The sequence below is a fragment of the Bombina bombina genome, chromosome 5 (assembly GCF_027579735.1).
Source record: "Bombina bombina isolate aBomBom1 chromosome 5, aBomBom1.pri, whole genome shotgun sequence".
NCBI classification, from domain to species: domain Eukaryota; kingdom Metazoa; phylum Chordata; class Amphibia; order Anura; family Bombinatoridae; genus Bombina; species Bombina bombina.
In genome coordinates this window covers 965,011,009-965,035,136 of record NC_069503.1, presented here as the reverse complement: position 1 = coordinate 965,035,136, position 24,128 = coordinate 965,011,009, and positions in this window count along the sequence as shown.

Genomic DNA, 24,128 nt, shown 5'->3' with positions numbered 1-24,128 from the left:
TGTACTCTGGATAGCTCCTTTTGATAGGAAAGCAGAGAGCTGAGCAATAGACTCAGGAGTAGAGGGTATCCAGGAAAAAAAACTGTTGATAAAGCCTTTTTTTAAGTCCAACATATGGAGAGGGACTCTCTTTTGTCAAGTGCATCCAGGAACTCAAGGACGAGCAAAACAATTGATCAAGGGAAGCCAAAATTTGTTACCTCATTCTCCAATCAATATGATCAGATATGTAAAATAATAAATAAAAATGTACCCATACTGATGGGTGATGAAAAGTTTACATACTGTGGTGAAAGGTTGCATGTTTGTTGAAAAAAGGAATGCCACACTGGGGAACATGCTATATCCCAGTCTCTTAAGAGACAGCAAGTCTCAGAGTTCCTGGCTACATTGTAACAGCACATACAGGTGTGGGAGAAGGACCTGTACTTCTTGTGACCATGTACAGGTCTCTTCTTCTCTACCTAATCAGGGGAAGAATTATACACTAAGGGATGCATCAATTGCAAGAGTACATTTGTCATCTTTTTAGAAGAATGCACTCAGTGTCGGAAGTCTTATGTGGGTAGGACCACCAGGGAGGTTTGTACTCGCATTAGCACCTATCATATATCAATGGGGAGAGGGCTTGTTCTGCACTCTCTAGAAATTTTTGGAGATTCACAAGAAAAATGTCAACATTGGGAAAGCAATAGCGTAAATTAAAAGACCGCCCAAGGGGGGGAGATAAGTTCTCTATCCTATTCAGACAGGTAATGTATTGGATATTCAAGCTTAATAGTCTTATTCCATTTGGTTTTAATTCTGAGTTGGATATCTTCAATTTCTGGCAAAGGTTATTGGGATGGTGATATATCTGTTATCTCCCCTCCTGGTGTTGACGTTTCAGTATTTGGGTGGCTCATTATTTTACTTTAGTATCTGGGGTATGCTCAAGGCTTTGGGTAGCTTAATTTTATGATTAATATGAAAAGGTTATAATCCAGCAGAGGATGTATAGATTGATCTATCCAGGGGAGAGTTATCTACTTCTATTAGTTAGGCTTTGAGTTTTGTGATGTATAACTTATTATATCTGAATAGCCAGCTATGTCTTACTGTTATTGGCATTGATCACAGCTTTGCTATTATAATTGCTCTTCTAGCTATGTTATATTGGTGTTGTGTTTTTGGATAAAATATGGATGATATATTTTTTTTAACCCTATCTTTCCAATTTCAATATCTAAATTTAAAGTGTCAGTAAACTTTAAAAATAATGTTATATAATTCTGCACATAGTGCAGAATTATATAACATTATATTAGCCAAACATTTCTAAAACCTAATATTCCCTATTAATTTAAAAAAAAAAAGCGATGTTTCACAGACCCGCTCTCTGCTCTCTGCTGAGCGGGTCTGTTATATTTACTCAGCGCATCAGGCCAGCTGTATTAAAATTAATAGGGAATATTAGGTTTTAGAAATGTTTGGCTAATATAATGTTATATAATTCTGCACTATGTGCAGAATTATATAACATTATTTTTAAGGGTTACTGTCCCTTTAAGTTTTTTCCCCAAACTAAATCTGTATTAAGCTTGGGTTATTAACTAGAATCAAGTATGTATCCTGTCCCCATGTTATTAAACCTGTTAACAAGTTAGCACATATGGTTCACTATGATTAGTTTTTTTACTTATGAATATTTGTGATGTTCTCTGACTTTATATGCCCTTAATACTATATGCAAGTGTGTGTCTCTATCTTTAAAATATGCACTCTTAGGGTTAACTCTGGGCTATTTTGTTTTTAGTCAATCAGGTAGTTCTTTAGTATTTAAATTTCACCTACAGATGTAATTCATTATGTCTATGATTATGGTCCTTGTGACCGAAACCGGTCAGACGTTTCAGTGTGGCCCAGGATCTGTATCCGTTTCCTGTAATTTTAATATAACCAAATAAAGTGAGATTTTATTTTTCTTAACCCCTTAAGGACCGGGCACTTCAGACAAAAACTTCCCCAAAAATACCAGAGCATTTTTAGCATTTTTGCCATCACTACATTTTAACATAAATAGAGCTTTTTTTATATTTACCTATCAGAACTATATATTTTATTTTAGTAGACAACCCAAAGTATTGATCTAGGCCCATTTTAGTATATTTCATGCCATCATTTCACTGCCAAATGCGATCAAATAAAAAAATTGTTAACTTTTTCACAATTTTAGGTTTCTCACTGAAATTATTTACAAACAGCTTGTGCAATCATGGCACAAATGGTTGTAAATTCTTCTCTGAATCCCTTTTGTTCAGAAATAGCAAACATATATGGTTTTGGCATTGCTTTTTGGTAATTAGAATGCCGCTAAATGCCACTGCGCACCACACTTGCATTATGCCTAGCAGTGAAGGGGTTAATTAGGTAGCTTGTAGGGTTAATTTTAGCTTTAGTGTAGAGATCAGCCATCCACCTTACAGATCCCTCCCCATGATCCCTCCCTGACCCCTCTCAAACAGCTCTCTTCGCTCCCCCACCCCACAATTGTCATTCCCATCTTAAGTACTGGCAGAAAGTCTGCCAGAACTAAAATAAAAGGCTGATTTTTAAAAATGTATATATTTAATTTTTTTAAATATTTTTGCAGTGTAGGATCCCCTTTTACCCCCAACCTCCCTGATCCCCCCAAACAGCTCTCTAACCCTCCCCCCCACCTATTTGCCGCCATCTTAGGTACTGTCCATCAGACATATGTCCGAGAGACTGTGTACCTACGTCGGCCGAGGGCAGATATGCTCTAGAGTGCTCTGTTCTAATCAGAGCCTCGGGCGCACAACCGCCTCTGGGAACCTAGCCATGTTTCCCATCTCCCAGCGACATGCTTTTAACTATCTATCTATCTGTTTATTTTTCAATCTTTATCTATCTATCTTTCAATCTGTATATATCCTTATCTATCTATCTCGTGGCCAGACTGTTATCCGACAGCCATTTGTCATCGGAATATTATCCGTAACACAAATGTCAGTCGGACAAATGTCCGTCGGATAACAGTCCGGCCATGAACCCTAACGTAACCCTAAACCTAACTCTAACATAATCCTAACACCCCCTAACTTTAACATAATTAAACTAGAGCTAAACTGAAGTTACAATTATTAACTAAATAAATTCCTATTTAAAACTAAATACATACCTGTGAAATAAAACCTAAGCTAGCTACAATATAACTAATAGTTATATTGTAACTAGTTTAGGTTTTATTTTAATTTCACAGGTAAGTTTGTATTTATTTTAAAGGGACATTCCAGTCAAAATTTAAATGCACATAGATGAATTGCATATTTCAATAGAAACATATTTGCAATATAGATGTATTGGCAATATTTTTTTTTATTTTGATTGGGCTATTAGGTTAGGTGTAATTCTTTTTTATTTTGGCTAATTTTGTTAGTTATTTTCTGTAAGTTAGTGTTTCTTATTCTTTGTAACTTAGTATTTTTTGTTTTTGTAATTAGATACTTTGTAATTTTTAGAGTAGGGTTAGGATTTTTTTAATGTGTAGTTTAGTTTAATTTAATTGGTAGTTAGTTTAATTTTAGTTTAATAATTAGATTAGTTTAATTGTTGGTTTAACTTAGTTTTTTTAATTTGACAGGTAAGTTTTAATTTAATTTAAGGTAGGGAAATTGTAATTTTAATCTAAAGTTAGGGAGTCGTTAGGTTTAGGGGTTACTAGTTTAATTTAGTTTATTTCGATGTGGGGGGGCTTTCGGTTTAGGGGTTAATAGGTTTATTATAGTTGCGGCGGTGTAGGGCTTAATAACTTTAATATAGTGGGGGCGATGTGGGCGGACGGCAGATTTGGGGTTAAAAACATTTAAATAGTGTTTTTGATGCAGGAGGGCGGCGGTTTAGGGGTTAATAACTTTAGCATAGTGGTGACGATGTTGGGGAGTGGCGGAATAGGGGTTAATACAGTTTATTAGTGGCGGCGATGTCGGGAGCGGCAGATTAGGGGTTAATACATTTATTATCGTGTTTGAGATGTGGGAGGGCCTTGGTTTAGGGGTTAATATGTAGTTTATGGGTGTTTATTGTACTTTGTAGCAGTTTAGTTATGAGTTTTATGTTACAGATTTGTAGCATAAAACTCATAACTACTGCTTTTAGATGGCGTTACAGATCTTGACGTTTTAGGCTGTAACGCCATTTTTTTAGACAAACCCAAAACTCGTAATACCAGCGCTATGGGAATCCTGTTAAAAAACTTCATTTTTAAGATTGTGGTACTGACGTTGCGTTACAGGCTAAAAGGCTTGCGGTACAGCTATACCGACAAGACTTGTAATGGCTGCGGTGCTGTTTTAACGCTGAAAATACCATATTTTCAGCGTTAAAAGACGAACGCACAAACTTGTTATCTAGCTGAATGTTAGCCGATTTCAGGGATCCGTTCCACTATGCTGAGCCTCTGCCTGCCTATCAGTATGCACTACTGTTCCAGTTTGCTTTGCCCTACAGCCGGTGACGTCAGGACCCTGAGAGTTCTTCATGAGCATTGGTCCTCAGCCGGTCACGTGGTACGGAACAGCAGTTGAGAGTGTCGAGCTGAAGATAGGAGCTGTGTGTCTCCCAGTCATCCTACTGATCTGCTACAGCTTAGTTCATACCACGGACTACCAACGATGGAGGACAAATTAGGCCTAAGTTTCGAGTGGGTGAGTGAAGTTACCTGATTGATGCCCTCTTTTACCGCAGCATGATTAGATAAGTGTCACGCTGATACCAGGTAGAGCTAGCGGGTAGTACTCGCCAGGGCAAAACATCTCAAGGCTCTCCCCTTTATGTTGTCTGGCATTTGTGCTTTGGGGTATGTGCTTCACATGCTAAATTTTCAAACGGCTCTTTATTTCTATCAGTGTGTGATCAAATCTCATCCGTGTCTCTGGCTGCTCATTTCTTTGTTAAGTTTATATCTGGACTGTCGTTTTTCCCTAAAGGCTTATACCTTCCACGCCATACTGTTCATCATTTTTATATAAGAAATTTAACATCAGCATCTCTAAAAAGGTAATATTATTTTCCTCAAAATTACTTTAGCTCACCATAGTAAGGGCTCTGTGATCCAGAGCGGTTCTTTTCACAGTTGTCTGTATGGGGTAGAAAAAACAACATCCAGACTTTGCTTTACTGTGATCTCATGGGATTTTACCAAAATCTCTTAAGATTTTATAGTAAACTTCTTTAAACTGAGAAGGGAAATAAAATGTCATGGTTTGGGAGGTATGGCCCACTAACCGACCATAGCCCCTCAGTGTCCCGGTCTTAAGGGACTGACCGAGAACTGGTCTGACATGCCCACACACTGTCTGCACATGCCCATATCAGCCTACATCATGACCACTATCCCACCCTCTTACTGTTTCCCCACCCTTCCCGTTTGTAGCCCCCTTGACAATATACTGGTACTTTAACCTCCAACATCCCAGATAACATACAGCAAATGTTCCAAAGTGAAAATAACCAGGGACTGTCTTGACTCTGCTTACTGCTAGCCTTAAAACCTTTCCACTGCATGCCCAACCTACAGTACAATCACATTTCCACCCCTCCAATCGTTGTTTTGCCCACAGAACAACAGCCTACCCTAGGAACATTTAGAATAAATCTGCTTGGCTAATATACTAAAACAGCCTATTTAACCACATTAATTCTAAATTGTGAAACCCTATGTGCAAAAAGCATATTTGACATTCCTATGTACTTCACATACACTTAGATTACGAGTTTTGCTCTAAACAGTGTGCGAAACTAACACCAAAAAAGTTGAGTTATTTCACTCTCCATAGTGCTGCCATTCAAAGTTACTGAAAAGCCTCCTTGTGCGTGCGATATGGTGGCGTTAAACTCCATACTGCACAAATGCCAAGGGCTGCTTTGATGTGCTTGTGCATGCTTTCCCCCAAAGACATCAATGGGGAAAGATTGTTAGAAAAAAACCTGAAGTGCGGAATGAAAAATTTCAGTAACGCAACCCCATTGATGTCTATGTGGAAAAAAGTTACGATTAAACCTAAAACCCTAACATAAACCCCAAGTCTAAACACCCCTAATCTGCCGCCCCCGACATCGCTGACACTAATAAAAGTTATTAACCCCTATTCCGGCGATCGCCAACATCGCCGACACTATAATAAAGTTATTAACCGTATTTTGCCGCTCCCAACATCGCAGACATTATAATAAAGCTATTTACCCCTAATCTGCCACTCCCCGACATTGCCAACACTATAATAAAGCTATTAACCCCTAAACCTCCAGCCTCCCACATCGCCGCCACTAAATAAACCTATTAACCCCTAAACCTCCGGCCTCCCACATCGCCGTCACTAAATAAACCTATTAACCCCTAAACCTCCAGCCTCCCACATCGGCGCTACTAAATAAACCTATTAACCCCTAAACCGCCACCCCCCCACATCGCAAAACACTAAATTATACTATTAACTCCTATACCTAACACCCCTCTAACTTAAAATTAAAATTACAATATAACTATCTTAAAATAAATATAAACTTACCTGTGAAATAAAAATAAACCTAACATTAAACTATAAATTAAACTAATATTACTATTCTAATAAAATAAAAAAATACTACCAATTAAAAAATCAAAATTACAAAATTAAAAAAACCTATCACTACGAATTTTTTAAAAAAATCTATAATTACAAAAAAACAAAACACTAAGCTTACAAAAAATAAGAAACAAAATTAGCAAAAATAAAAACAATTACACCGAATCTAATAGCCCTAAAAAAATAAAAAAGACCCCCCAAAATAAAAACACCCCCTAGCCTACAATAACCTACCAATATCCCTTAAAAGGGCCTTTTGTAGGACATTGCCCTAAGTTAAACAGCTCTTTCACCTGTAAAAAAATACAAAGTCCCCCCAACAGTAAAACCCACCACCCAACCAACCAACCAAAAAAAAAAAAACTAATCTACCCATTGCCCCTAAAGGGGCATTTGTATGGGCATTGCCCTTAAAATGGCATTTAGCTGTTTTTCACTGCCCTTAAAAGGACATTCAGCTCTTTTACAAAAACCCAAAGCCCTAATCTTAAAAAAAACTCACCCCAGAAAAATGAAAAAAAAAAAAACACTAACCCCAGAATATCTACTAACGGTTCCTGAAGTCCGGACATCCATCTCCATTCAGGCAGTGAGAAGTCTTCATCCAGGAGGCGATATTTTCATCCATCCCGGGGGGTGTCTTCTATCTTCATCCCGGCGGTGCGGAGCGGAGCTATCCTGGAAGCCGATCCCATCCTGCGCGGAGCGTCCTCTTCATACGGTCACTGCCATACACTGAAGTTGAATGCAAGGTAGCCGTTTCAAAATTGCGTACCTTGCATTCCTATTGGCTGATTCTTCAAATTCAAATCAGCCAATAGGATGAGAGCTTCTGAAATCCTATTGACTGTTCAAAGCCGGATGAAGATAGAATACGCCCTCCCGGATGGATGAAGATATCGCCTTCTGGATGAAGACTTCTCACCGTCTGGATGTAGATGGATGTCCTGACTTCAGGAACCATGAGTAGATATTCTGGGGTTAGTGTTAGGTTTCATTTTTCATTTTTTTTTTTTTTTTTTTTTTTTTTAGATTAGGTCTTTGGGCTTTTGGAAAAGAGCTGAATGCCCTTTTAAGGGTAGTGAAAAAGAGCTGAACGTCCTTTTAAGGGCAATGCCCATATAAATGCCCCTTTAGGGGCAGTGGGTAGTTTAGGTTTTTTTTAGAGTTAGCCTTTTATTTTGGGGGGTTGGTTGGGTGGTGGGTTTTACTGTAGGGGGGACTTTGTATTTTTTTTTACGGGTAAAAGAGCTGTTTAACTTAGGGCAATGCCTTACAAAAGGCCCTTTTAAAGGCTATTGGTAGTTTATTGTAGGCTAGGTGGTGTTTTTTTTGTGGGGGGGCTTTTTATTTTTATAGGGTTATTAGATTAGGTGTAGTGGTTTTTATTTTTGCTAATTTCGTTTATTATTTTTTGTAAGCTTAGTGTTTTTTATTTTTCGTAATTTAGTGTTTATTTCTCCAACATAGGTGTGTCCGGTCCACGGCGTCATCCTTACTTGTGGGATATTCTCTTCCCCAACAGGAAATGGCAAAGAGCCCAGCAAAGCTGGTCACATGATCCCTCCTAGGCTCCGCCTACCCCAGTCATTCTCTTTGCCGTTGTACAGGCAACATCTCCACGGAGATGGCTTAGAGTTTTTTAGTGTTTAACTGTAGTTTTTATTATTCAATCAAGAGTTTGTTATTTTGAAATAGTGCTGGTATGTACTATTTACTCAGAAACAGAAAAGAGATGAAGATTTCTGTTTGTATGAGGAAAATGATTTTAGCAACCGTCACTAAAATCCATGGCTGTTCCACACAGGACTGTTGAGAGCAATTAACTTCAGTTGGGGGAACAGTGAGCAGTCTCTTGCTGCTTGAGGTATGACACATTCTAACAAGACGATGTAATGCTGGAAGCTGTCATTTTCCCTATGGGATCCGGTAAGCCATGTTTATTACGATCGTAAATAAGGGCTTCACAAGGGCTTATTAAGACTGTAGACTTTTTCTGGGCTAAATCAATTCATTATTAACACATATTTAGCCTTGAGGAATCATTTTATTTGGGTATTTTGATATAATAATATCGGCAGGCACTGTTTTAGACACCTTATTCTTTAGGGGCTTTCCCAAAGCATAGGCAGAGCCTCATTTTCGCGCCGGTGTTGCGCACTTGTTTTTGAGAGGCATGGCATGCAGTCGCATGTGAGAGGAGCTCTGATACTTAGAAAAGACTTTCTGAAGGCGTCATTTGGTATCGTATTCCCCTTTGGGCTTGGTTGGGTCTCAGCAAAGCAGATACCAGGGACTGTAAAGGGGTTAAAGTTCAAAACGGCTCCGGTTCCGTTATTTTATGGGTTAAAGCTTCCAAATTTGGTGTGCAATACTTTTAAGGCTTTAAGACACTGTGGTGAAAATTTGGTGAATTTTGAACAATTCCTTCATGTTTTTTCGCAATTGCAGTAATAAAGTGTGTTCAGTTTAAAATTTAAAGTGACAGTAACGGTTTTATTTTAAAACGTTTTTTGTACTTTGTTATCAAGTTTATGCCTGTTTAACATGTCTGAACTACCAGATAGACTGTGTTCTGAATGTGGGGAAGCCAGAATTCCTATTCATTTAAATAAATGTGATTTATGTGACAATGACAATGATGCCCAAGATGATTCCTCAAGTGAGGGGAGTAAGCATGGTACTGCATCATTCCCTCCTTCGTCTACACGAGTCTTGCCCACTCAGGAGGCCCCTAGTACATCTAGCGCGCCAATACTCCTTACTATGCAACAATTAACGGCTGTAATGGATAATTCTGTCAAAAACATTTTAGCCAAAATGAACACTTATCAGCGTAAGCGCGACTGCTCTGTTTTAGATACTGAAGAGCATGACGACGCTGATAATAATGTTTCTGAAGGGCCCCTAACCCAGTCTGATGGGGCCAGGGAGGTTTTGTCTGAGGGAGAAATTACTGATTCAGGGAACATTTCTCAACAAGCTGAACCTGATGTGATTACATTTAAATTTAAGTTGGAACATCTCCGCATTCTGCTTAAGGAGGTATTATCCACTCTGGATGATTGTGACAAGTTGGTCATCCCAGAGAAACTATGTAAAATGGACAAGTTCCTAGAGGTGCCGGGGTTCCCAGAAGCTTTTCCTATACCCAAGCGGGTGGCGGACATTGTTAATAAAGAATGGGAAAGGCCCGGTATTCCTTTCGTCCCTCCCCCCATATTTAAAAAATTGTTTCCTATGGTCGACCCCAGAAAGGACTTATGGCAGACAGTCCCCAAGGTCGAGGGAGCGGTTTCCACTTTAAACAAACGCACCACTATACCCATAGAGGATAGTTGTGCTTTCAAAGATCCTATGGATAAAAAATTAGAAGGTTTGCTTAAAAAGATGTTTGTTCAGCAGGGTTACCTTCTACAACCAATTTCATGCGTGGTCCCTGTCGCTACAGCCGCATGTTTCTGGTTCGATGAGCTGATAAAGGCGGTCGATAGTGATTCTCCTCCTTATGAGGAGATTATGGACAGAATCAATGCTCTCAAATTGGCTAATTCTTTTACCCTAGACGCCACTTTGCAATTGGCTAGGTTAGCGGCTAAGAATTCTGGGTTTGCTATTGTGGCGCGCAGAGCGCTTTGGTTGAAATCTTGGTCGGCTGATGCGTCTTCCAAGAACAAGCTACTTAACATTCCTTTCAAGGGGAAAACGCTGTTTGGCCCTGACTTGAAAGAGATTATCTCTGATATCACTGGGAGTAAGGGCCACGCCCTTCCTCAGGATCGGCCTTTCAAGGCAAAAAATAAACCTAATTTTCGTCCCTTTCGTAGAAACGGACCAGCCCAAAGTGCTACGTCCTCTAAGCAAGAGGGTAATACTTCTCAAGCCAAGCCAGCTTGGAGACCAATGCAAGGCTGGAACAAGGGAAAGCAGGCCAAGAAACCTGCCACTGCTACCAAGACAGCATGAAATGTTGGCCCCCGATCCGGGACCGGATCTGGTGGGGGGCAGACTCTCTCTCTTCGCTCAGGCTTGGGCAAGAGATGTTCTGGATCCTTGGGCGCTAGAAATAGTCTCCCAAGGTTATCTTCTGGAATTCAAGGGGCTTCCCCCAAGGGGGAGGTTCCACAGGTCTCAGTTGTCTTCAGACCACATAAAAAGACAGGCATTCTTACATTGTGTAGAAGACCTGTTAAAAATGGGAGTGATTCATCCTGTTCCATTAAGAGAACAAGGGATGGGGTTCTACTCCAATCTGTTCATAGTTCCCAAAAAAGAGGGAACGTTCAGACCAATCTTAGATCTCAAGATCTTAAACAAGTTTCTCAAGGTTCCATCGTTCAAGATGGAAACCATTCGAACTATTCTTCCTTCCATCCAGGAAGGTCAATTCATGACCACGGTGGATTTAAAGGATGCGTATCTACATATTCCTATCCACAAGGAACATCATCGGTTCCTAAGGTTCGCATTCCTGGACAAGCATTACCAGTTCGTGGCGCTTCCTTTCGGATTAGCCACTGCTCCAAGGATTTTCACAAAGGTACTAGGGTCCCTTCTAGCTGTGCTAAGACCAAGGGGCATTGCTGTAGTACCTTACTTGGACGACATTCTGATTCAAGCGTCGTCCCTTCCTCAAGCAAAGGCTCACACGGACATAGTCCTGGCCTTTCTCAGATCTCACGGATGGAAAGTGAACGTGGAAAAGAGTTCTCTATCTCCGTCAACAAGGGTTCCCTTCTTGGGAACAATAATAGACTCCTTAGAAATGAGGATATTTCTGACAGAGGCCAGAAAAACAAAGCTTCTAGACTCTTGTCGGATACTTCATTCCGTTCCTCTTCCTTCCATAGCTCAGTGCATGGAAGTGATCGGGTTGATGGTAGCGGCAATGGACATAGTTCCTTTTGCGCGCATTCATCTAAGACCATTACAACTGTGCATGCTCAGTCAGTGGAATGGGGATTATACAGACTTGTCTCCGAAGATACAAGTAAATCAGAGGACCAGAGACTCACTCCGTTGGTGGCTGTCCCTGGACAACCTGTCACAAGGGATGACATTCCGCAGACCAGAGTGGGTCATTGTCACGACCGACGCCAGTCTGATGGGCTGGGGCGCGGTCTGGGGATCCCTGAAAGCTCAGGGTCTTTGGTCTCTGGAAGAATCTCTTCTACCGATAAATATTCTGGAACTGAGGGCGATATTCAATGCTCTCAAGGCTTGGCCTCAGCTAGCGAGGGCCAAGTTCATACGGTTTCAATCAGACAACATGACAACTGTTGCGTACATCAACCATCAGGGGGGAACAAGGAGTTCCCTAGCAATGGAAGAAGTGACCAAAATCATTCTATGGGCGGAGTCTCACTCCTGCCACCTGTCCGCTATCCACATCCCAGGAGTGGAAAATTGGGAAGCGGATTTTCTGAGTCGTCAGACATTGCATCCGGGGGAGTGGGAACTCCATCCGGAAATCTTTGCCCAAGTCACTCAGCTGTGGGGCATTCTAGACATGGATCTGATGGCCTCTCGTCAGAACTTCAAAGTTCCTTGCTACGGGTCCAGATCCAGGGATCCCAAGGCGGCTCTAGTGGATGCACTAGTAGCACCTTGGACCTTCAAACTAGCTTATGTGTTCCCGCCGTTTCCTCTCATCCCCAGGCTGGTAGCCAGGATCAATCAGGAGAGGGCGTCGGTGATCTTGATAGCTCCTGCGTGGCCACGCAGGACTTGGTATGCAGATCTGGAAGCTACCTTTGAGACGAGACCTTCTTGTTCAGGGTCCGTTCGAACATCCGAACCTGGTTTCACTCCAGCTGACTGCTTGGAGATTGAACGCTTGATCTTATCGAAGCGAGGGTTCTCAGATTCTGTTATCGATACTCTTGTTCAGGCCAGAAAGCCTGTAACTAGAAAGATTTACCACAAAATTTGGAAAAAATATATCTGTTGGTGTGAATCTAAAGGATTCCCTTGGGATAAGGTTAAGATTCCTAAGATTCTATCCTTCCTTCAAGAAGGATTGGAAAAAGGATTATCTGCAAGTTCCATGAAGGGACAGATTTCTGCCTTGTCTGTGTTACTTCACAAAAAGCTGGCAGCTGTGCCAGATGTTCAAGCCTTTGTTCAGGCTCTGGTTAGAATTAAGCCTGTTTACAAACCTTTGACTCCTCCTTGGAGTCTCAATTTAGTTCTTTCAGTTCTTCAGGGGGTTCCGTTTGAACCCTTACATTCCGTTGATATTAAGTTATTATCTTGGAAAGTTTTGTTTTTAGTTGCAATTTCTTCTGCTAGAAGAGTTTCAGAATTATCTGCTCTGCAGTGTTCTCCTCCTTATCTGGTGTTCCATGCAGATAAGGTGGTTTTACGTACTAAACCTGGTTTTCTTCCTAAAGTTGTTTCTAACAAAAACATTAACCAGGAGATTATCGTACCTTCTCTGTGTCCGAAACCAGTTTCAAAGAAGGAACGTTTGTTGCACAATTTGGATGTTGTTCGCGCTCTAAAATTCTATTTAGATGCTACAAAGGATTTTAGACAAACATCTTCCTTGTTTGTTGTTTATTCCGGTAAAAGGAGAGGTCAAAAAGCAACTTCTACCTCTCTCTCTTTTTGGATTAAAAGCATCATCAGATTGGCTTACGAGACTGCCGGACGGCAGCCTCCCGAAAGAATCACAGCTCATTCCACTAGGGCTGTGGCTTCCACATGGGCCTTCAAGAACGAGGCTTCTGTTGATCAGATATGTAGGGCAGCGACTTGGTCTTCACTGCACACTTTTACCAAATTTTACAAGTTTGATACTTTTGCTTCTTCTGAGGCTATTTTTGGGAGAAAGGTTTTGCAAACCGTGGTGCCTTCCATTTAGGTGACCTGATTTGCTCCCTCCCTTCATCCGTGTCCTAAAGCTTTGGTATTGGTTCCCACAAGTAAGGATGACGCCGTGGACCGGACACACCTATGTTGGAGAAAACAGAATTTATGTTTACCTGATAAATTACTTTCTCCAACGGTGTGTCCGGTCCACGGCCCGCCCTGGTTTTTTTAATCAGGTCTGATAATTTATTTTCTTTAACTACAGTCACCACGGTACCATATGGTTTCTCCTATGCAAATATTCCTCCTTAACGTCGGTCGAATGACTGGGGTAGGCGGAGCCTAGGAGGGATCATGTGACCAGCTTTGCTGGGCTCTTTGCCATTTCCTGTTGGGGAAGAGAATATCCCACAAGTAAGGATGACGCCGTGGACCGGACACACCGTTGGAGAAAGTAATTTATCAGGTAAACATAAATTCTGTTTTTTTGCAATTTTAGATTTTTTAATTTTTTCGTAGTTTTAGTTTTTTTTTAATGGTAGTATTTTTTTATTTTATTTAGATTTTTTTTAATGGTAGTATTTTTTTATTTTATTAGAATAGTAACTTTAGTTTAATTTATAGTTTAATGTTTAAGGTTTATTTTTATTTCACAGGTAAGATTTTATAGTTAGATTGTAATTTTAATTTAAAGTTAGGGGGTGATAGGTTTAGGGGTTAATACTTTAATTAAGTGTTTTGCGATTTTGGGGCCCAGCGGTTTAGGGGTTAATAGGTTTATTTAGAGGCGGCAATGTGGGAGGCCAGAGGTTTAGGGGTTAATAACTTTATTATAGTGGCGGTGATGTCGAGGAGCAGCGGATTAGTGGTTAATAGCTTTATTATAGTGGTGGCGATGTCGAGGAGCGGTAGATTAGAGGTTAATAGCTTTATTATAGTGGCGGCGATGTGGGAGGCCGGAGGTTTAGGGGATAATAACTTTATTATAGTGGCGGCGATGTCGGGGAGCGGCGGATTAGGGGTTAATAGCTTTATTATAGTGGCGGCGATGTCGGGGGCGGCGAATTAGGGGTTATTTGGTTTATTTGACAGTCGCAATGTGGGTGGGAGGCAGATTATGAGTTAATACATTTTAAATAGTGTTTGTGATGCAGGAGGGCGGCGTTATAGGGGTTAATAGGTAGTTTATGGGTGTTAGTGTACTTTCCAACAGTTTAGTAATGAGTTTTGTGAAACCTTTTTTTTTGCAAAATCCATAACTACTGCTCTCAGATGGCGGTATGGATTGTGTCGGTATAGGCTGTAATGCAAGCTTTTTAGTCTGAACGCACAACCTGTAATACCGGTGCTATGAAAATCCTACACAAAAACGTAATTTTTTTGAGTGTGGAATGGACGTTGCGTTACAGGCTAAAATGCTTGCGGTATAGCTATACCGACATGACTCGTAATATGGGTTCCTGGCCATTACGCTGGAATGGCCATTTTCTCAGCGATAAAAGCCATACCGCAACACTTGTAATCTAGCTGATTGAAAATAATGTACTTTTTATTATTAAATATATATATCTATATATATCTGATATTGTTCAAGTAAAATACATATCTATACCTATATATCTATATGAATAGATAAAAAGGTATAGCTATATACAGATATATATATGAATACCTATAGGCATGTGAAGTATGTACAGTAAAACACATTTAAATACATATGTACACACATTTATATAAATATATATAAGAATATAAAATATATATAAAGTAAGTATATATATATATATATATATATATATATATATATATATACAGTATATACAGTATACAGTATATATATATATATATATATATATATACATTCAGTATACAACAGAGGTGAGTACACCCCAGTGCAATATCACTTAAATGTCAAATGATTTAAAATTGTATAACCTAAGTTTTACAGTAGGGTATTTGCTCTTATGTAAAATTAAAAACTAACAGTTTAGTTTTACTATATTAAAAATACCGGCCCCAAAGCAGGAAATCAATGCAACAAAATTCAGTGCACCTTTCATTACTGAGATTCAAATCTTTTATTTTTTTCATTACTTTGCATGTCCACCTTTATTTTTGATGACAGACTCAATCCTTCTTGGCATGGAGGAAACCAGTGTTGTACAAATTTCTGGAGAGATGTTCTGCCATTCTTCAGAGATAATGTTTTTCAGCTGCTCTTTGCTGGAGGGGTCTTGTTGCTCTACCATTCTCTTTAAAATACCCCAAAGGTGTTCTACTGGATTTAAGTCAGGTGACATACTTGGCCAGGTCATAGTTTTCACTTGTCTCTCCTTTAGAAACTTTTCTGATTTCGGCAGTGTGCTTTGGATCGCGATCATGCTAGAATATTCGTCCTCTGCCAAAAATCTGGAGACTGGGAGTCATCTATTCAGCCAGTATTTTGGTATATTGCATGCATTCATGATGGCATCTAGAAATGTCATCTCTCCAACACCTTTTACAGTCATGCATCCCCATATTGTCACACTCCCACCTCCATGATTCACTGTTGGGACTGTGCATTCACTGTAATAATCCTGACCAGGTTCACACCAAACATGCTGCACCCCATCTGAGCCAAACAATTGTGTCTTGGTCTTGGCCATCTTACCAAATAATGTGCTCCCAGTACTCATCAGGCTTTTCATGTTGTTTCGCTAAGTTTAATCTTGCAGTTTTGTGCTGAAGAGCAAGCAAGGGTTTTTTTCCTTGGATGCTGTCCATAGAAGTTGACATTATGCTATGTCCTTAGCACTTTCTGAGCTGTCACATAAACTCCAATTTCTATCGATAATCCCTGAGCCAAATCTTAACCACTTGCCTTGATGCAAATCTGAAGCACTTGCCTGTTGCCTGTTAATCAGATATAGATTGTGCAAGTAGCGCACTGTCTGTGGCGTCATTTTAGGAGGACAGCCACTGAGGATCTGATTTTTGGCACTGTGTATCGATCTATACCTCCTGATTACTATTGCAACTGTGTTTTGACTGATTTTTAGTTGGTCTCCAATCTTCCTGTATCCTTTTCCATCTTTGTGAAGTCTCACAATCAGATTTTTCAATTCCTCTGGCAATTCTTTTCCATGTAGAGACATGATGCAAACTTACAGATAGACACAGCCCATTGGTCAAAAAATTAGATTGTTCTGGTAACTATGCTCATGCAATTAGGCTAGGTGGAGATCATAGGTGTACTCAATTTTGTTTCAGTGCTCTAACTTGTGTGTCAGTGGCCACAGGTGTATTCACTTTTGTTGCATTAAGTTTCTACTTTAGGGCCTGTATTTTCAATATAATCTTTCTAAAGTATTTGTTTTTGATTGTTTATAATAGGAAATACTCTACTTGTCAACTTAGAAATAAAACAATTATTGACAGGTGATACAATTTTGAATAATTTGATATTTAAGTGATATTGCCCAAGGGTTTACTCACTTCTGTTGTATACTGTATATATATATATATATATATATATATATATATATATATATATATATATATACAGTATCTCACAAAAGTGAGTACACCCCTCACATATTTGTAAATATTTTATTATGTATTTTCATGTGACAACACTGAAGAAATGACACATTGCTACAATGTTAACTAGTGAGTGTACAGCCTGTATAACAGTGTACATTTGCTGTCCCCTCAAAATAACTCAACACACAGCCATTAATGTCTAAACTGTTGGTAGAAAAAGTGAGTACACCCCTAAGTGGACATGTCCAAATTGGGCCCAATTAGCCTTTTTCCCTCCCCTGTGTCATGTGACTCGCTAGTGCTACAAGGTCTCAGGTGTTAATGGGGAGCAGGTGTGTTACATTTGGTGTTATCGCTCTCACACTCTCTCATACTGGTCACTGGAAGTTCAACATGGCACTTCAGGGCAAAGAACTCTCTGAGGATCTACATAAAGATGGCCTAGGCTATAAGAAGATTGCCAAGACCCTGAAACTGAGCTGCAGCACGGTGGTCAAGACCATACAGAGGTTTCACAGGACAGGTTCCACTCAGAACAGGCCTCACCATGGTCAACCAAAGAAGATGAGTGCACGTGCTCAGCATCATATCCAGAGGTTGTCTTTAGGAAATAGACGTATGAGTGCTGCCAGCATTGCTGCAGAGTTTGAAGGGGTGGGGGTCAGCCTGTCAGTGCTCAGCCCATACGCTGCACACAGCATCAAATTGGTCTGCATGGCTGTTGTCCCAGAAGGAAGCCTCTTCTAAAGATGTTGCACAAGAAAGCCCGCACACAGTTTGCTGAAGACAAGCAGACTAAGGACATGGGTTACTGGAACCATGTCCTGTGGTCGGATGAGACCAAGATAAACTTATTTGGTTCAGATGGTGTCAAGCGTGTGTGGCGGCAACCAGGTGAGCAGTAGAAAGACAAGTGTGTCTTGCCTACAGTCAAGCATGGTGGTGGGAGTGTCATGGTCTGGGCCTGCATGAGTGCTGCTGGCACTGGGGAGCTACAGTTCATTGAAGGAACCATGAATGCCAACATGTACTGTGACATACTGAAGCAGAGCATGATCCCCTCATTTTGGAGACTGGGCTGCAGGGCAGTATTCCAACATTATAACGACCCCAAACACACCTCCAAGACGACCACTGCCTTGCTAAAGAAGCTGAAGGTAAAGGTGATGGACTGGCCAAGCATGTCTCCAGACCTAAACCCTATTGAGCATCTGTGGGGCATCCTCAAACGGAAGGTGGGGGAACGCAAGGTCTCTAACATCCAACAGCTCTGTGATGTCGTCATGGAGGAGTGGAAGAGGACTCCAGTGGCAGCCTGTGAAGCTCTGGTGAACTCTTTGCCAAAGAGGGTTAAGGCAGTGCTGAAAAATAATGGTGGCCACACAAAATATTGACAATTTGGGCCCAATTTGGACATTTCCACTTAGGGGTGTACTCACTTTTGTTGCCAACGGTTTAGACATTAATCCAAACACAAAAGAAACTGGATATATAGAATACCACAGTTCCCAAAGTATGCACTTCTAGCACTCTGGGCCCTGAACTAGAGGACAGAATACCCCAACAGGATTGTTAAAATATAACCTTTATTATAAAAATTAAAAAACCTAGATAGGTTATTACACAAACAATTTAAAATACACTCCAGTACCCAGATCAGTGTAATAAATGTTAGGTCTGATCACTGAAAATAATGATTAGGCCTGTATAGTATCACAGTGATGAGTGATCTAAAATGTGACCAATAATACTCGCTAGTTTATGTTTGTTCACTAGCTTGCTGCAAACAAGCCAGGACTAAATTCGTAGTCAGGGTAGATAATGATCTAAAAACTAATATCGATATTTTACCAGTATATATTAGATCACAATATTTATTTACCATTCATTCAAGGATTGTGTCCATTTATTGAAAGAAGTCTGAATTCAACCTAGACTGTGTGTACGGTAATATAATTCGTTAATCAATCTAGCTAGTGCCACGAAAATCACAAGGTTTATTTAAGCTAACATTCAAACCATTATTACCATTATTTGGCATATGAATTCATTTCTAGTCTCAGTTATAGGATTGAGCTGAGTTTGACGTAACATAAGCCGTATTCGATTAGTATCTAACAGCTTATTAGTACAGCTTATATTTCAAGTATTGGAGATATTAACAGATTTACTGGGTTCTTGTACTTTGGTTGATAAAGAAATTGTAGTTGTAATGTAGACTAAGTCAGGCGCAACCCAGGTTAACAGTAAGATTACTGATATTAAGTGAGTTCTATTCTACTTCCATTAATATAAGGGTAAGATACTCATATATTTAATAGCTGGTTACTTCTATCACAGTAATAGCTTCACAGTTTGTACTATCTAACATAACCCAAGTGGTGTGTAAGTGGGTATTGCTAACTATACGGCGCTATACGCCGTCTGGTATTCAGTATCAGTAATTATTGAAATCTATCTGGCTCAGCCCCGACTCGAAAGTTAGTTTAGTAATAATATGTTCGATGGCACTGTTCATATGGTTGGTACAATTTAAACTGAGTCTGGCACACCCCGGATTGAATTTCCAATTAGTCGTTCGCAAAGAGTCAGTGTAACAAGTGCTGCTGGTTTCCCGCAGTTAAGCACTCATTCAGTCATTCTTACATTCATTAAACATATTTGTGGATATATATAAGAACTATGTTAACGGTTAGGCTAAGTCTGGCACAACCCAGGCTGGATATTAATTAATATTACCAGTTAAATACTGTAGTTAATGATCCAAAAATAAGTCAATACAGCAAGTGCTGTGCTTCACAGGCTATTCAACATTCATACATCAGTTCTACAGTTAGTCAGACAATACTATTGAATGAATTCAGTTAATAGTTCAATTGGTTAGATACAGGCTGAGCTATATAAGAGTTAGATTCTAGAATGTCATTTAGTAAGTTGTTCCCTGCTTTCATTAATATGAGGGTATAATACTCCTATGGTCAATAGCTGGTTAATTCTGTTACCGTTATAGCTTCACAGTTTGTACTGTCTAACAAAGCCCAAGTACTGTGTAAGTAGGTATCGCTCACTTTATGGCGCTCTGCGCCGTCTGATCTTCAATATCTATAATTATTGCAATAAATCTGGCACAACCCAGACTATAGATTGATTTTGGTAATAATCTTTTCGATAGCACTGCTTGTATTGTTGGTAAAAAATTAAACTATGTCTGGCACAACCCAGATCGAATTTCTAATTAATCGTTCACAGAGAATCAGTGTGACAAGTGCTGCAGATCTCCCGCAGTTTAGCACTCATTCAGTCATTCTTACATTTGTCAGACATACTTGTTGATATGTATACGAACTATGTTAACGGTTAAGCTAAGTCTGGCACAACCCAGGCTGTGTAGTTTTTAATATTACCAGTTAAACACTGTAATTAGTGATCCAAAGTGACTTAATACAGCAGGTGCTGTGCTTCTCAGACTATTCAACATTCATACATGAGTTCTACAGTTAGTCAAACAATATTTTTAAATGAATTTCTGTTAGTAGTTCCGTTAGTTAGGCACAAAATAAGCTATGTTAGAGTTAGATGCTGTAGTGGCAACTCGATATAGCTATACCGATCATAGTTACAATGTGAACCCTGTTCACTCATCTGAAAGGACCCTGACAGTCTAATAATTGCGTTAGTATTGAAAATACTACTAGCGGTACATAGATACAGGGTACTGGGCAATTAAGATAAACACAAAAATAGAGTGTGAACTCGTTCAGCACTCTCCCCTCGAGTTCACACTCTATCTTTTGTGTTTATCTTAATTGCCCAGTACCCTGTATCTATGTACCGCTAGTAGTATTTTCAATACTAACGCAATTATTAGACTGTCAGGGTCCTTTCAGATGAGTGAGGGGTCTTGTTGCTCTACCATTCTCTTTAAAATACCCCAAAGGTGTTCTACTGGATTTAAGTCAGGTGACATACTTGGCCAGGTCATAGTTTTCACTTGTCTCTCCTTTAGAAACTTTTCTGATTTCGGCAGTGTGCTTTGGATCGCGATCATGCTAGAATATTCGTCCTCTGCCAAAAATCTGGAGACTGGGAGTCATCTATTCAGCCAGTATTTTGGTATATTGCATGCATTCATGATGGCATCTAGAAATGTCATCTCTCCAATACCTTTTACAGTCATGCATCCCCATATTGTCACACTCCCACCTCCATGATTCACTGTTGGGACTGTGCATTCACTGTAATAATCCTGACCAGGTTCACACCAAACATGCTGCACCCCATCTGAGCCAAACAATTGTGTCTTGGTCTTGGCCATCTTACCAAATAATGTGCTCCCAGTACTCATCAGGCTTTTCATGTTGTTTCGCTAAGTTTAATCTTGCAGTTTTGTGCTGAAGAGCAAGCAAGGGTTTTTTTCCTTGGATGCTGTCCATAGAAGTTGACATTATGCTATGTCCTTAGCACTTTCTGAGCTGTCACATAAACTCCAATTTCTATCGATAATCCCTGAGCCAAATCTTAACCACTTGCCTTGATGCAAATCTGAAGCACTTGCCTGTTAATCAGATATAGATTGTGCAAGTAGCGCACTGTCTGTGGCGTCATTTTAGGAGGACAGCCACTGAGGATCTGATTTTTGGCACTGTGTATCGATCTATACCTCCTGATTACTATTGCAACTGTGTTTTGACTGATTTTTAGTTGGTCTCCAATCTTCCTGTATCCTTTTCCATCTTTGTGAAGTCTCACAATCAGATTTTTCAATTCCTCTGGCAATTCTTTTCCATGTAGAGACATGATGCAAACTTACAGATAGACACAGCCCATTGGTCAAAAAATTAGATTGTTCTGGTAACTATGCTCATGCAATTAGGCTAGGTGGAGATCATAGGTGTACTCAATTTTGTTTCAGTGCTCTAACTTGTGTGTCAGTGACCACAGGTGTATTCACTTTTGTTGCATTAAGTTTCTACTTTAGGGCCTGTATTTTCAATATAATCTTTCTAAAGTATTTGTTTTTGATTGTTTATAATAGGAAATACTCTACTTGTCAACTTAGAAATAAAACAATTATTGACAGGTGATACAATTTTGAATAATTTGATATTTAAGTGATATTGCCCAAGGGTTTACTCACTTCTGTTGTATACTGTATATATATAGATATATATATATATATATATATATATATATATATACAGTATCTCACAAAAGTGAGTACACCCCTCACATATTTGTAAATATTTTATTATATAGTTTCATGTGACAACACTGAAGAAATGACACATTGCTACAATGTTAACTAGTGAGTGTACAGCCTGTATAACAGTGTACATTTGCTGTCCCCTCAAAATAACTCAACACACAGCCATTAATGTCTAAACTGTTGGTAGAAAAAGTGAGTACACCCCTAAGTGGACATGTCCAAATTGGGCCCAATTAGCCTTTTTCCCTCCCCTGTGTCATGTGACTCGCTAGTGCTACAAGGTCTCAGGTGTTAATGGGGAGCAGGTGTGTTACATTTGGTGTTATCGCTCTCACACTCTCTCATACTGGTCACTGGAAGTTCAACATGGCACTTCAGGGCAAAGAACTCTCTGAGGATCTACATAAAGATGGCCTAGGCTATAAGAAGATTGCCAAGACCCTGAAACTGAGCTGCAGCACGGTGGTCAAGACCATACAGAGGTTTCACAGGACAGGTTCCACTCAGAACAGGCCTCACCATGGTCAACCAAAGAAGATGAGTGCACGTGCTCAGCATCATATCCAGAGGTTGTCTTTAGGAAATAGACGTATGAGTGCTGCCAGCATTGCTGCAGAGTTTGAAGGGGTGGGGGGTGGGGGTCAGCCTGTCAGTGCTCAGCCCATACGCTGCACACAGCATCAAATTGGTCTGCATGGCTGTTGTCCCAGAAGGAAGCCTCTTCTAAAGATGTTGCACAAGAAAGCCCGCACACAGTTTGCTGAAGACAAGCAGACTAAGGACATGGGTTACTGGAACCATGTCCTGTGGTCGGATGAGACCAATATAAACTTATTTGGTTCAGATGGTGTCAAGCGTGTGTGGCGGCAACCAGGTGAGCAGTAGAAAGACAAGTGTGTCTTGCCTACAGTCAAGCATGGTGGTGGGAGTGTCATGGTCTGGGCCTGCATGAGTGCTGCTGGCACTGGGGAGCTACAGTTCATTGAAGGAACCATGAATGCCAACATGTACTGTGACATACTGAAGCAGAGCATGATCCCCTCATTTTGGAGACTGGGCTGCAGGGCAGTATTCCAATATTATAACGACCCCAAACACACCTCCAAGACGACCACTGCCTTGCTAAAGAAGCTGAAGGTAAAGGTGATGGACTGGCCAAGCATGTCTCCAGACCTAAACCCTATTGAGCATCTGTGGGGCATCCTCAAACGGAAGGTGGGGGAACGCAAGGTCTCTAACATCCAACAGCTCTGTGATGTCGTCATGGAGGAGTGGAAGAGGACTCCAGTGGCAGCCTGTGAAGCTCTGGTGAACTCTTTGCCAAAGAGGGTTAAGGCAGTGCTGAAAAATAATGGTGGCCACACAAAATATTGACAATTTGGGCCCAATTTGGACATTTCCACTTAGGGGTGTACTCACTTTTGTTGCCAACGGTTTAGACATTAATCCAAACACAAAAGAAACTTGATATATAGAATACCACAGTTCCCAAAGTATGCACTTCTAGCACTCTGGGCCCTGAACTAGAGGACGGAATACCCCAACAGGATTGTTAAAATATAACCTTTATTATAAAAATTAAAAAACCTAGATAGGTTATTACACAAACAATTTAAAATACACTCCAGTACCCAGATCAGTGTAATAAATGTTAGGTCTGATCACTGAAAATAATGATTAGGCCTGTATAGTATCACAGTGATGAGTGATCTAAAATGTGACCAATAATACTCGCTAGTTTATGTTTGTTCACTAGCTTGCTGCAAACAAGCCAGGACTAAATTCGTAGTCAGGGTAGATAATGATCTAAAAACTAATATCGATATGTTACCAGTATATATTAGATCACAATATTTATTTACCATTCATTCAAGGATTGTGTCCATTTATTGAAAGAAGTCTGAATTCAACCTAGACTGTGTGTACGGTAATATAATTTGTTAATCAATCTAGCTAGT